General features: G+C 46.3%; 1 protein-coding gene across 4 annotated transcripts in view; it reads right to left on the bottom strand.

Annotated features, from left to right (window-relative positions):
* Nucleotides 1-15,299, bottom strand: part of LOC131668754 (monocarboxylate transporter 10) — a 58,385-nt gene that overhangs the window by 29,963 nt on the left and 13,123 nt on the right. For 3 of the 4 annotated variants that reach the window (XM_058943170.1, XM_058943173.1, XM_058943172.1), the window contains exons 2-3: nucleotides 13,127-13,249; nucleotides 1,485-1,687 (exon numbers count right to left, since the gene is read on the bottom strand). The gene's annotated coding sequence lies outside the window, so the exon portion shown is untranslated. The remainder of the gene's footprint in view (nucleotides 1-1,484; nucleotides 1,688-13,126; nucleotides 13,250-15,299) is intronic. The other variant, XM_058943171.1, reaches the window with a different exon arrangement.

Raw genomic sequence — 15,299 nt, 5'->3', positions numbered from 1 at the left:
AGGTGACCACGGCTCAGATCTTGCCCATGGTGTCCATTTGGTTGCGATAAAGGGAATATCTAAGCAGAGGATTGTCCGATTCGACGGGCTATTAAGCGGAGTTAGTTCGGCTTGGATTGATATCTGTCGTGGAGCGCATGCCGCGGAAGCTCTACGGATGGGCTTAGTCGTGCACTTAGCCGATGTATTAGCAATCTTGCTTGTCGAACGATAATTGTCTTACCTCCGCGACGACATCGCTTGCGTTTAATTTCACGTACGACGTCGGCTTATAAAAATACCAAAGCAGACGACGTGTGCTCCACGGTACGTTTGAGCGAACCATTACCCTAGTTTTTCCTAACGAAGCATCAAGGCGACATCTTAATGAGGATAAGATTCATCTCCAAATTGAAATTCAGCGGCGTTCCGGCGAATCATCTTTCCGCGCGCGTTCGCGATTTCGTTTTCTTCAAGCTCAGTAATTGCTTGCAATCCACGAATGGTCGAGTGCAGATAAATCGTTACAAGTAGAGTACATCGAGTAGGGTCAGGCACAGGACATGCATAAACTTCGTCGAGGATCTGTGTTAAAACAGAGCCTAAAACACTTCGTAATCGCGAAACCGTTAGAGATATCGAATAGACTAGGCAAATTTAGGAGCAGAGCGGTTTTGTGGCAACGTCAAAGGGAATTACGCGCATATATTATATAGTAAATTACGCGCAGTGTCATCTCATTCGAGAACCTCTTAAAGGCCAAAATTACGCGCTTCGTACGTCGATAACCACCAAACGCGGTTTGCTAAACTCAACACGCACACTCTGTCGTAAGTATACAATCTCCTCATAAATTGACAAATTTCAGAAACTTTCGGTCTTCGACGTTGTGGAAAAAAAGAATGTATGACATTGCCTTAGCAACGACTTTATTTTATCCTGTAGACCTTTAAATATCTGACAAAATTATTGAAACTCAATTCTCAAGCTCGGTAGATTATGATCATAAAGTTTGTTTACACCTTTTCATTTATCGTTTGATTTCTCGTTAATGAAATATGCAGCATCACAACTTTCATAAATTGCCTATTCCACGAACATTTTGCTTGACATTTCAAGATTTATAGGATAAAATAAGACGGATTGTAGAAATGTGTCGTTAATTTTTTTCTTAAGACTCTTCTTTAGTAGTATGATCTAATTTAACTTGATTGTTTTAGAGAGGTATCGGTGTAACAACTAATTGACAATGGGTCAAACATGGAAAATTAGCTTGAAATGTAGTATTTATTATCGTTCAGGATTGAACGTATGCGTGTCATCACCGAAAGCAAAAGTTCCCGAGATATGCCCACACATATGCAATCCCCTGTCGCGCGCGTGTACTTTTTGTTATCGCAAGGAAAATTGCAGGATAATAGGCGAAGGTCGGGTTGAGAACGATATAAAAGGGCCAAGATTTTCCGCGTCAGGTGGCACGCTGGGAATAAAAGTAAATCATTTACCGTCGAGCGCGCTTTATTGTCTCGTCCTCGGCATCGTCTCTGCTTCCGCTTTGTCGGGCTGCCGTTGCCGTTGGCGCCGCCGCTGCTGCTGCTGCCGTCGCTGCTGCTGCTGCTGCTGCTGCTGGTGCTGCTGCTGCCGCTCCCATCGCAATGATTTACGCATCTTCGGATACTTCGCTTCTACTCGATATTACTGCTCGAGCCTGCAGCGGACAGAAAACATATAATTGCGAGACGTCTGTCGTCTCCTTGCATTTCTCGTCGACGCCACTGGTGCGCCGTCGACGTCGCGAATAGCGCGATCAGTCACGCCGGTGCAAAGTTTGGCGCTTTCCCCGAGGTGTGGGCCGGAAGGCCAATTTCATTTACTCAGCGGCAACGTGCTCGCTTGGCTGAAGTTCCTCCCTCGCAGGGCCGCTCGTTCTTCTTGCTTCCCCGCAAGTTCATTTGCATTCGGTGTTTTGCCGTTTGTTGGGGCTGCCCTCGCATTGCGCGCACGCGGGGAAAAAAAATTATATGCGCCATAGATCTTTTGTTTCGACATAAGCACTAGCTGGTCGCGGCTGGGCGGCCCCTTCTGCAATATGCACGGACGCTCGTCAAACTAAAGCCTAGCTACTAAGCCGAAGGATTTGATAATGCTTTGCAAGCGCACGAGTTGTGGCTGCGTTCCTCCCAATCCTGCGGACCTCGATCTCTTACCTTTTTTCATGCTGACGGTGTCTGCGTCCGGCATGATTACAGGAGGCTATCTCGCTAATGAATAATCTCCTGCGGTTAAAGGTAGCTTGTAACTTAGCTTTCTCGGCTCCCCCTTTCTCTCTAAAGGAATGCTTTTCTTATCTCGTTTATGTTGCTGTGCTGGCTTTTTGTTTTCAACGAAATGGGAGAGTAGCAGACTAGTTGGTCGAAAATTGCAGAGCAAAATTGGTAATTTGTTGTCCTAGCGTCTTCCGCGTGCACAGTCAAAAGTAATTTGTAACGAGAGTGTAATGCATTCGTCGAGCTTATAAAATCAAAAAGGAACAAGCAAATCAAAGGATAGCGGCGACTCAGCAGTTGTGCTCCGGGGTAATTTCACGTGGGCCCGCGTGTAGGCGGAGGTGAAAGCTCGCTAGAGGAGAAAGAGACGTTCGATCTTGAGTTTGGGAGAGAGGGCCGAGCAATCTCGCGAAATTGAAGATCGAATCCCACTTTCGAAGCCACTCGAATCCTCTTTCTCCGTGGAATACCCGCTTGCAACATACAACTCATTAGACGAGTTCGGCTCGTCTTGCGGCAAACTAACGCGACTTTTGTCGGACGATTTTCCGCGTGAATTGATTAAGTATCGAGGAGCATCGATTACCCCATTCTTGGCAACGAGCCTGTGGTCGATTACGTGAAGCGTAGCTAGACGTCAAAAGCTGATGCCAATCGTTGGCAAACTGTGCGCGTCTGTTTCAGGCAATTATGGCCAAATAGAATTTGTGCTAAAACTTTGTTCCTACCCAACGTCTCCGTCACGGCAATACTTCAACATCGACTGACCGCCGCGGACAGTAAGAAAACGAATAAACCAATTCCGTTGTGTCTTTGGCTTGGTCAAACTTGGTTTCTTTGATGAGGCTTCGCGTAGATAACCGAGTCGACAGATTGTTTATATTGCTCTTATACGCAGTCTTGCTGCTCGCTATACGTTTCAGAGCAGCGTAGCGCATTCCGCGGCGACGGCGTTTTTTTCCTTTTAATCAAGCTTCGGAGAATGCGCTGAATTCCGCGATGACGTTTTATTAACCTCGTGGTTTTGCAACAGTTGATTCTGGTTGCGCGCTCAAATCAATGCTTTCGCGAGGCAATCCGTCTCATCGATGAGTCAGCGAACGAGTAAGGCGCCGGGAATACGTAAACGCAAGAGCGAACAGCAGCTCGAGAGCGCGCAGGGAATATGCAATTAAGCTGCGTCGACGCCACGCAAAGGGACGGCGAGAAGGCGAGGACGGTGATCGACGGAGAAAAACCCAGAGCTCTCGAGCGTTTGCGCTGACTCCGATCACGCGGCGAATACGGTAAGCCGAGAGCACTGTCGTTCATTAGCAGCGAGCGGCAGCGATAAAAAAAAAGCATTGGCGGCAGTAGCCAAGGAGGAAGAGCAAAAATCTCATAAATCCAGGGATGTACTAATTTCCGGCCGCTGACCGGCAGACCGAAGCTCACGCGCGCCCGACGCACATGTCGGTTTGCATGGGACGAGATGAGAGAGAGAGAGAGAGAAAGGCCGAACGGCGAGGTGTGCGTGCTTTATTGATTTCGTCCCACGCACGAGAGTCTTGGCAGCTTCACACGTATGTAGCGGCGAGCTTCCCTCTTTAGCGCGCGCCCGAGCAGGCCAAATATAGCGAGCGCGCGGCGCAGCGGTAGAAGCGGGAAGCCGCGCAGAGAACGCACTGCGCAGTCAGGCGCACTACGTACCTGCCTTAACCCAATTGTTTTTTTTTTTCCGTTTCCTCGCGTACTCGCGCATGTGCCATTGTAGCGTCCGCCGATTTCCCATCGATTTTCCACGACCTCCCGCGGGCGATCTCTTTTTCATTTTTAATTTTCTTCCCGCGAGGCTTTGAGAGAGAGAGAGAGAGAGAGAGAGAGAGAGAGAGAGAGGACTGGGAGCTACGTAATCACGACAGCAGAGGCATAAGCTCCTTTCATTTCGATGTCTCGCTGATGAACGAGCAGCGTGTGCCCTATTATGCTCTTTTCGCTTTTTTCAGTGCGATGTCACGTGGAAATTAAGTGTCGTGATCAGCGCTTCATTCGACGTGTGAAAAGAAGGAAAGAGAGCCAATGTCTCGATAGAGTTTGTATTCAGCAACATATGCTATGGAATTCAAAATAAACCCGTAAATTGCTTATCTCTTGCGTAATTCTTATTTTGCAGATTGTTCCTCGCTAATTTTTTCTTGACACAATGATCATCGACGAGTACGCGGCGCACTAGTATGAGATACGCGGGACGAAAGTAATTTCGTGCTGTTTTCAGTTAAAATTGCACGCTTTCGATGACCGCCGTGCAGCGAGCAAATAAAAACCAAACAGGCGTGTCAATTTCATGGCATGCAAGACTTGAACAAAAAAAAAACCTGCTCGGCGTATGCGCAGTGTCAACGATCACGCTAACGTACGTCCGTGTTTGTATAAACCGCGTCATTGTTCTCTGCGCTATATGACTTTGCAAGGACCACGAGGCAGAGAGCGAGAGAACGATTTAATTGCGTTGCGGTGGTAACGACGAGCTTCGTTAAATCGCCCGTGTATACCCCGCATACGCGAGTGCCGCGATGTTCCACGCGCGGCAACTTTCGAGCGAGCAAGACACAATTTACGCTCTCTCTATCTCGCGCGCGCACGAGAGCTAAGAACTTTGCGACTGTCGTCGAGCAAAAACTTCGCAACTTCTCTAATGATGAATGCGCGCTCGCTGAGATTATACTTGCCTGATTGTACGAAGTTGAAAGAGTGAATATTTCACGGGCGGGATAAAGACACTCGACTGCATTCTGCTGCTCTGTTGTTGTACCGTACTATAAACGTATTCTTCGATATGATTGCCGATGAAAAATGCAAATGTTTCGAAATTACACTGGCGGCTGGATGAAACTGCTCCTTTGCGCGTGAGGAAAGATTGATTCTTGACAACTACCTTGACCTGATTTCTTTTTTATAAAAATCACGCGTCGTGCGATTCGTTTACTTTCAAAAATTACGATTTCACATTCATCATGAATTTCTTGATTGGCGGCGACGGAAAGAGCTGATCCGAGTAAAAAGTGCCGACACGGTCAGTTTGACATCGAACGTATTCTACTCAATGAAATATCATGTCGAAGCATTGCACCGTTCTCATGAACAATTCATGTTCGTCGAGGAAATATTCGAGATTTCTGCAACGCACATACTTTTCGCAAAAACCGGCGGAGGGGGGGGGACGAAGAAAAGGGATACGAACAGCGAATAAACGTTGAAAAGCCAGGAAAGAAAAACACATAAAAGGCAGCTAACGGCAAAGCGATTAATGTCGTTCAAAGTGAAAGATCACATCGGTAACGAGATATTTAGTAGAAAAAAGCGCAGAAGCAAGGAGAAGAGCGCCGCGTCGCCGGTCGTCTATAAATTGTTAAGCAGAACGTGGCGATGCTGTAGGAGACCTTAAACTTGATAAAAATGACCGCTCAGCCGAGCAAATCGAGCGGCAGTAATCGCGTTACGTGTCCTGTACCCATGTCGCTCTCATCTCTCTTTTCCTTCTGAAAAGAACATATATGGAGCGCATAGCGCAACAGTGTACGAGCCCCGAGGCGATACTTCGGCAAGGACGCTACATTGCATTTTCCACGTGATCGTTAGTCGAAGATTACAGGTCGCGGCCCGAAAATTTCTTTAATATGGCCAGTCACTGACCTCGCTTGATGAGTAATCAATTACGATCTTGACTTTAAACATCGACCATGTATGCATCCTTACTTGGTTCTTCCCGTACGTGCGCTTTCAAAGAGGTTACGCTTTTTTCTTTCTCATTAGCCGGTCCTTTTGGCGGACTTTACATCATGAGAATGGCATTCTCTTCGCTAGGTCATATTGTTTCTGTTTTTACGAATGACATTCCAAACGAAAAGAACGGATTAACTTTAGAAAATTTTATTTTCATCCAACAATCCAATTGATTTCAGAATAAAAGAATATACTACGTAAGTTTCCAAAGTAAATCGATATCTTTCGTTGAACACACATGTAGAATTTCTACGTTACTAAGAAGAATTCTGGCCGAAGTATCCTGTAAAAGAATTTTATACCTCGAATATGAGAATTAATGGCAAAATGATGGACGCAAAACTCGAAAAGGATGAGGATTTTCCGAGGCACAGCGACATCACGAACAATGCGACGTGTTATCTCGATGCAAATGAAAAAAGTTTCAAGAGTATGAAGATAGTTCGTAGCGTACTATCAAATACAAGCGATCAACTCAATTCAAATTAAAAAATAAGCCACTTTAGAAAATAAAAAATATTAAAGTTTCACTACGAATCGTGCGATTACCATGTATAACCAAAGGCAAAGTTCTCTGACGCATTGTTGAAGTATCCACTGCTATTCTCGATAGCTCACGTAGCTTCGTCATCATCAGAGAATATATGGAAAATGTTAATATATTAATGCATGAATATAATTTTTCTAATACATTTTTACATTAATGAGCGAGAAAGAGAGAGAGAGAGTATCGGTCCAACGGTGCACGATGATGTATGAGGCTTTGTATACACGAACGCATTTGCTAGCGAAATGCCGCATCGATCTTACGTGTATTTATGGCCATCCACGTGCCAGCAGCGATGTATCGGCTATTTGTTTTTTGGAAAAGCAGGTCTGTTAGAACGATAACGCTGAGATACGAGCTGTTATTTCTGTCTCCAGCTGAAGTATTATTTAAACTTCATGGAAGTTATTCGCTGCGGTTTCCTCTCCCTAGCCCTTCTTTTTTATCGGTATACACATGCTCCGCGCAAATGTTTGTTTCCCGATGAGTTTGCTTTGAAGCTACATGCTGTATTTTTCCCTACGCGTCGATAAAAAATTATCTGCTTTCGGGTAATTTAAGCGATTCTTATTTCAAAAGGAATTATGAATTTATTGCGCGATTTAATAATTGAAAGGCATTCCGAAGAGAAAGATTACTCGAATCAACGCGACTCCGCCGGGAATCCTAGTGGGAAAAAACGAGAATTTTATGCAGAGGAAAACCATTAAGCACCTGGCCACGAGGAACGCCATTTTTCTTATCATTTTTCAGGACTGTTGTTTTGCGGTCCTCGCTCAAAAATAACCTAACAGCAGGCGCGCAAAAGCTCTGTTGTGAAGTGAATGCGGGACCCAAAGCTGTCGCATACGAGCAAACTTATCGTTTAAGATTTTGATTATCCGCCGTCAATGCCCGCGCTGCTTTCGACGTTGACCGATGTCATTTATTAGAATCCGCGAATATAACGTAAAACAATTTGCAAATGCAAAAGGGATAGAGATACGAGCATCGCTTCATTAGCAAATCGAAAAACAAAGCAGCAACCGCAAAACAATCAAAGGATAAATGAAGCCTTTGTTTAATAACGACGATCACTTGGCAATGAGATAATTATAGACGCAGGCGCACGAAGCTTCGCATATACGCAGAGAGAAGCGTATTGTTGTTGTTGCGGTCTGTGCCATTACAATAACAGAGTTGTATTCGCTATAAACGCGCGTGCACCGCATATACGTACAATATCTAGATTGAAGTAAATGCCTATTAAGTGGGCGGGAGAGGGGGGGGGGGGTGGGCTCTGATTATTTTCGCCGATTACGGGGTGTGTGGATGCCAGGTGAATTTTCACCGCACGCGCGAGCGCTAATCTCAGTTTATTCAGCCAGCGATAATTCAGTCGTGTAGTCGCGGCGCCCGCGCGCACGCGCGCACGCGCATTTCAGATGAAGCCGCCGAGGAACGCTGTATATTACGTCTCACCCGCGGCAGCGAAGCCGCTAATTAACTTATATCGCTCGCGATCCCTTTGCAATTGCTTCCTGCAATTTTAATACCTCCGCGCTCGTTCTTATTATTTATGGGGCTGTTTCGCAAATTGATTGTTTTAGCAAGGGAGGATCGCTTTATACTCGAGCGTGAAGCGCGCTGAGCGAGTGCATCGACTTGAAGCTATAAAGTGCGATAAATCAGCAAATACAATGTTAAACTGAGAGAGATTGATGAACAGACCGAGCTTTCCTTTCCCATCTCTCGACAAATGTGTTTCGTGTCGGTTCTATCTTTTCACCTAAATATTCCTCAAAAATATCAAGCTTTTTCAAAATCTTCCAACGCCGTGCCACGTTGAAACAAATGCAAAAGTCAGCGAGGAAAAAAAAACAGCGTGAAGTACGCTGCGTCGTACGAACAAAACAGACGGTTGCATAATGAACGAAAAAAAAAAGAAAACGAAAATGCAGAGAAAAAAGAGGAAAGGCACAACAAGTGAACTCATAAAGGGTGATCGCACAAGAGAAAACTGTCGCAATAAAAAGTTCTCGTATACAGTCGTGAGGTATCAGTTCGTCGCCAAGTATGTATCTTTACTTGGTTCCTTGGTTCTTACAATGCGCACTCGCGTCACAGGGTGAGCAAAGTCGCGCCATTAAAAGAAAAGCTTCGACAAACCACATACTGTGCGCGACAGAACAACGTCGAAAATGTCTCCCGTCGATTGTTATTTCCTTTGAGGGATTCGCGTAGGCCACGCGAGCTTTCGATACCAATTGGCTCTTACACGCTGACCAATAACAAGCCTATTTTCTGATTCTCAGTGTGTTTTACGTGAATTCTTTCAAGTGCCAGAATTCAACAAAATCATTTCGGCAAGCAAAATGATTTTTTTTTGCAACTGATCAATTTTCGTTTTCGAACTTCATTGGTAACTTTACCATGCATGATGCAGCAGTAGCACTTGCAGCATACATGTCTACACATTTTTCGAAAAAGATTCAAGTTTACGAACGCAAAGTTGTCATATAAATGTCAGAAACCCCGCGAATGATGAGCCACGCACATTCGACGCATACTTTTATCAACGTTGAGGAGTATTTTACATTTTTTATCTTTCAACATCGCATCCCCTTCCAGCCGGAATACAAAAGTCAAACGGGTGATGCAATACAGAGTACAAGCGTCGGGAACGTCACAATAAATCTGCGGTCTTGTTAATTACTCATTCCACGACGCGTGTGCAGTGCCGCTACTGCAAGAAAAAAGAGGAAAGAAGGAAGGGGAAGCCGAGAGACGGTTCTGTGCGCGTCAAATAGCCCGTGGGCGAGAAAAGAAGGTAGGAGGGCTGGAGGGAGGGGGCTAAAGCTAACGATCGCGGACAGCTCGCATGCGTATACGCGGGGAAAATGCGAGAGCCAAGGGAGAAAAGTCGAGAGGGAGAGAAAGTATTTTCGCCGAGATGCCACAGTGACGTTTGTCTACTTTGAAGCTTTTGCCGCGGCTTTTCGGTTTTGTCAGGGCTATTTTTCCAAGCCGACAGCGCTTCGACACACACACACACACACACACACACGCGCGCGCGAGTTTATAAACCAGAACCTCATTACCGACTATATGTTTGCTGAGTGCTTTTGATGACTTTTTTTACGCAGATTAGCATCGAATTATTCATCGATCGCGCTCAGAACTTTCAATACGACTGACGATGATGTTTTCGCAGCTGAAAAACTCGAAGGATCATGAAACTGAATGCGTTTTTAAAACCACCAATATTAGTTCTCCAGATGAGGCGATTTCCTAGTTGTTAAAAGTAACGGATTTAAATGTAACAGTTGTGAAGAATATACACGAAGAGGAAGGACAGGTCACAAACTACTCCGTTACATGTACAGTTGACTCGATTGTCTGTTTCTAGAAGCGCGCGCGGCTCGGACGCCCGTTACTACTCGAATTATTAAAGTTTGCGCTAAAACCTTCGACTTGAAGTTCGTCCTCTCGCTCACTTCTGAATTTAATTGAGTTTGCAAAGAGATTTCTGATGGCCCTGATTGGCGCACTCTGTTCCCGAAGCTTCAAATTAAACACAAGCCGAGCGGGAGAGAATCCCCGCTAATTATTTGCATGGCGTCTTGCTTGTCGATGTACAAACACGCGCGAGCGCAGTAGGCAAAAGCAGAAGGATTGCGCGCGAACGGCAACGTTTTAAGCCGGGACAAGTTTCGGATGGAGATAAAGACTCCGGTAAGCTTTTGGACTAAGCAAAGAGCAAGAGAGTATGAAAAATCAAGGCGCATCTCTTGCTTGCATCCTGAGAATTCGAGAGAAGGCGTCGAGACGCAGGCTCGAACGTCGCGAATAAAGGAGAAGACGTAGGTGCGGTCTTGAAGGCGGAATCGCAGAGGGGAAACAGACCGAGCGAGAAAATCGCGTTGGCATCCCCTTGGCTGGGACGCTCAGTAATGCGTACGCCGTTTTCTATCTCTCTTGCCTCGCCAAGGGAATCGGACGCCTACAAACTCGCGCAACAGGAACACGAAAATCCTCGCGCGCATTTTAATCTCTCGGGGAAGAGGTGTCGATCTCGAAGCCTCGGGGTAAGTGGCGAGAGCGGGGGAGGCGGGCAGAAGAAAAAAAGTATGTAACGTTCTCCTACGGGCGCTAAGCGAGCGGAATTTCCGCGACCGAGCCACCGCTAAAATACGAGCCCCTGCGACTTCTCTCTTTTTTCCCTCCCTACCTTTTCAGCCGAACCGACGCTATCTTTCCTTGGAGTAGTTTTTTTCCCTTTTCGATCTGCCACACCACGCTGCGCCAGCTACGTGTGTGTGCACGCGCACCCGGCGCTTCACGGGGCTCGCGACGATACCAAAATACGATGACGAGCTGAATGCGGAATTGAAAATTTTTTTTATCCTTCGGACGCTCCGAGGGACGCGCTGCTGGCTGGGAATTGATTTTTTTTTCCGCCCTTTTCTCGCTGTTCTACGCTTTGAGACTCGTAAATGGAGAGCAGAAGAGGGCGGAGTCGGAATTTTCGACTATTTGCCTTGAAAGCATTGTTCTTGCGTAATCAATTGGCAGACAAATCGATGTCGACTCGAGATGAGTGTTGTTAATTTATTAAGCTCTCATTTTATCTCGGTATTCCTGTTAGAATTTAACAAAACCGCGATTCATCGCACATGAATAATTATTGCGTTGGAAATTGAACATTTTCATTGTAATATCCAGAGTCCATGCGAGAGGAAACATCGCGAACAATGTATCGTCGAATCACGGAAAATCAAATGGAAAGGCGCAATGTAAAGCGTTGAAACAGCAATTAAGCAAATATAAGGCTCACGGGATAATAGCGTTGGTCGCGATTATTAAAAATTGTTAGCCGCGCGCCAAAGACAGAAAAGAAGAAGAAAAAAAAGAAGATGGAAGCATCTATTGTCCGTCGCCGATAGCGCGTAATTGCATTTGCGATAATCCGCGGGAAGACGAGGTTAATGAATAATCAGGATATAGCCCCGAGCTCTCGGGATAAAAGCTTTTGGCCGCATTGTGGCTCGTCAGTGTGATCATTTGGAGCGCAACTCTTTCACTGCCGAAGAGTGATCGCCGAGCGAGCGCGAGGCTGAAAGAAGTCAAAAAGTTCTCGTTCGCGGAAGGGTCGTCCAATTTACGTCCGAGCAAGAAAGAGAAATAGCCGCGCGCAACTGCGAGAGTTAAGAGATAAGTACGCTAAGCCATCTAGGCGTTAAACGAGAGCGAGCTTTTTCCGCCAAAAAATAAGCCCCGCAAATCCTGCCTGCTCTCTCTCTCTCTCTCTCTCTCTCTCTCTCTCTCTATGCGAGTATTATCCGTTGCTGCGGAATAATGCCAGTCGACCCATCCGCGCCGAGGAAATTCGGTGCAAGTTCGAACCGCGGCAATGTGGGATCGCTGAAATTTAATCTAGTGCGCGCGCGGAAAAGTGACGATCGCGAGCTCGTAAAACGTCATCGTTTAATGAAAGCCGCACAGCTTAAAGCCTCTGTCCCGGTGGCAGGGATTAAGACGCGCGTTGCATCATCGCTCGAGAGTTTATCGTTTATAACTGAATTAGACGAAAGGCTCGCTTTCGTTAACGTCAAACGACCCATATCACGTGGGTAGCTGCGTGGGCTGTTTGAACAATCGTTGGGTTACGTAGAACTCGGGACATGCAGATCTAGAGATGCACTAAACTCGGTTTCTCTCGATCTCTCTTGCGAAATATCTAACAATGTACGGAGTGGCTTCGTATTTTGAAGCCATTAAAATGGTCCGGTATCAGCTTGACGTCTAGTTTATACTTGTGTCTCTCTGCCTGCGCATCGCAGCCAGCGTGATATTACGTTCTTGCTGCCAAAACAGTAGTAGAGCACCGAATCCGACCCGACAGACTTGCTCTTCCGCGATTATTAATGCAGAGACGATAATCGAATGCTGGCATGCAGCACAACATTTTCTGACTAATTATAACGGATGACGCGCGAAAGCCACTAATCCAAAAGCGGCTAATTAATTCGCCATCTGTAAACACGACACGTTTGGAATCACATTAATCCCGAGCGCGCGCGCGCGAGCTTTTGGTAGACGCGATCGATCAAGCGAGAGGGGAAAGCTTTTCCTGGCGCCCTCGCGACAGATTAGAAAGCGTCCCCTAGAATTGGAAATTAATACGGGCGTTCGCACCATAGAATTCATCCGATTGATCTGCCTTCGGCCGACGGCTGAATTTACAGTTTCAACCATATCGAACAATCAATTTGGAGCCGCGCGGCAACTTTGCGTGCGCCTGAAAACATCGGGTTCCCGAGGTGTGCGCGTGTGCTTTATTGAGGCGGTATTAGGCAGCCCATTGCTCGGAAAACTTTACGACAATGGGGGCTCGGCGTATAGCCAGCGCTTCCCCGCCAAATTTCGCCCAGTCCAAGTTACAAACTGAATTCGTACGCTCATTTGCATTTTACGCAGATCAGCCGATCAGCCCGTATCGCTCAGCTGTACAGCTCTCTACGTGTTGGCCCACTCTAATGCAAACAAGCGTATAACTTGCCCTCGAAGACTGCACTTCCATCAAACTTACTTTTTTCTTCTCCAGCGGCAACGATAGTTCGAGTTCTCCTTCGATTCTTTGCCTTGTGAGTTGAATTCCAAAGAGAAGCTTATTACTGAATTCCTCGAGGTCGTTATTTCAATGATAACTCAGCTGTAACAAAGAGAAGAGTGATGGATTTTAATTGGCTTTTACCGGATGGACTCGTGAAAAGCTAATATATCGCTTTTAAAAGTTGCAAAACGAATGGGCCCGCTCATGCAATATGCATCTTCGCGATTCGTCGCGCTCGCGCGCGCGAAAAGTTTGACGCGCATTGAAAAAGTCCGCACCGTGGCAAAGCAAATTTTTCCCTCTGTCCGCGGCAGCCGCAGCAATTCCAATTAAATATTCATCTCCGCTCCGAGTGCTGTGGTTGGCAAAACTCCCCATATACGATACGCCAATTACACCAGGCTCGACTCTTCGCGTTCTGCAAATATTTGCATTATATGTAGAGCGGTGCGTGTCTCTCCGCATTCACTTTCGCGCATAGTTGGTGCGGAGCATTCGATCAACGCCAGAGATCTCTACTCGCCGGGAATACTTAGAGAAACTTGTCTGCGATTCGATGAAGGAGCCCCGGCTGATAACTTTGTTAAATCAAACACGTCGCCTCGCTATACCGCCCCAAAAAAGACTGCGCAGCCAAACTCAATACAGCCCAACTTGGGCTTCCTCTATCTATCCAGTTCCATTATCACAAGCACAATAAGCGAACTTGCGCCTTTCGCCTGTAAACTGTTAATTAATTAACCGCGGCAGATTCAATGCGAAGCTGCACAAGGCAAATAGGCTGGCGGCAGGCCTGGGTTACGGCTAAATTATGCATTCAAAATATAATCTGTTTTTCGTGCAAAACCGATGCAAACCAGCCGTCCTGAAAACACTAATCAACGGGATTTCTGGCTCGAAGCGCTCCCCGTACCCGCCTCATTTCCATTGGAAAAGCGGCTTTCGAAGCAACCTGTCCTACGACTTCGTACCGGCAAACATATCCCCACTCTTGCGCAATTTTTCGTAGGCGTAATTGGCAGGATGAGACACGGCGGCGGCGGCGCGAGCGTCTGCCGTGCAATAAAGTCCTTTATTTATCTCACGAACGCGTGACTCGAATTTGCGCACGGCGCGCATGCAAATTCGCCCTAACCTTTCCTCGGAACGCACTGGGTTTACGGCGCCCGCACGTCACTCGAAAGAGAAAAAAAAAAAAAAAAGAAAAAAAATAAAACGAGACCGGGAAATTGGTTCAGTAGAGCACGGGAGCTTTTGGAAAAATGTCAAGAGCCTGTACCAGCTGTAATCGCGTGTTCCGGCGGTCAAGCGCCTACACTGCTACAGCTCTCCGGGGATAGGGGCTGGCGGGGAAAAGAGCGTTAAAAGCGCACGAGAACCGAATTGAAATCAGCCGCGCGATGAGATTATGCTGATAAGCGAATAATTTGTTTTCACTAGGCTTGCCGCCAATCGTCGGAATTCTCTTTCTCTCTCTCTCTCTCTTCGTTTTAGTTAACGACACTTGATGGAGCGTAAAAAAGAGTGTAATTATTGGAACCTGTCTCTCCTCCTCCTCCTCTCTCTCTCTCTCCCTCTCTCTCTCCCTTTTATTGTCTGTGTAGAATTGCGCAATCGAATGAGTTTTTCAGAGCTCGCCAGGTCTGTTTGGGAAGGGAGAAAGTGCAGTTATTGAAAAAGTTACGTGGCCGTTATCAGTGTGGCTCGACTTGCCCTCTGTAATTTTGCTTGCGTTTGCTTTATCTGTTTCGCTGCTGGAAACTAGTTCAATGAAGGATGAAATTTCAATTACACCAGCTCGCGGCGATGTGTAATTTCGATTTGCCGTTTTACGACTGTCCCTCAGCTATTTCTTTAACTTTATCTCGTCGTTTCCGATCGCGTGTTCCGCTCACGGGCATACGACTAGACTAGACCCCTCCAAATTCGAAGGCATTGCCAATTTTATTATCGCGCGTGCGTTTGCGAATGCTCGTCAATATCAATACCGACATTACTATACATCTCGTTCTTTCTCAAATCATGACAAAAATAATTGACGTATTGATTGTTCTTTCCAATACTCCAATGGGGACATCGTAAAATTTCCAGCTGGGAAATTCGAGGGCGTCTCGCAGTATCGACGAGTTTTGTAGCAAAATCAAAGGAT

The sequence above is a fragment of the Phymastichus coffea genome, unplaced genomic scaffold, assembly GCF_024137745.1.
Source record: "Phymastichus coffea isolate CEN01 unplaced genomic scaffold, Cenicafe_Pcof_1.1 PCOF00083, whole genome shotgun sequence".
NCBI classification, from domain to species: domain Eukaryota; kingdom Metazoa; phylum Arthropoda; class Insecta; order Hymenoptera; family Eulophidae; genus Phymastichus; species Phymastichus coffea.
This window is presented reverse-complemented; position numbering and strand designations above follow the sequence as displayed.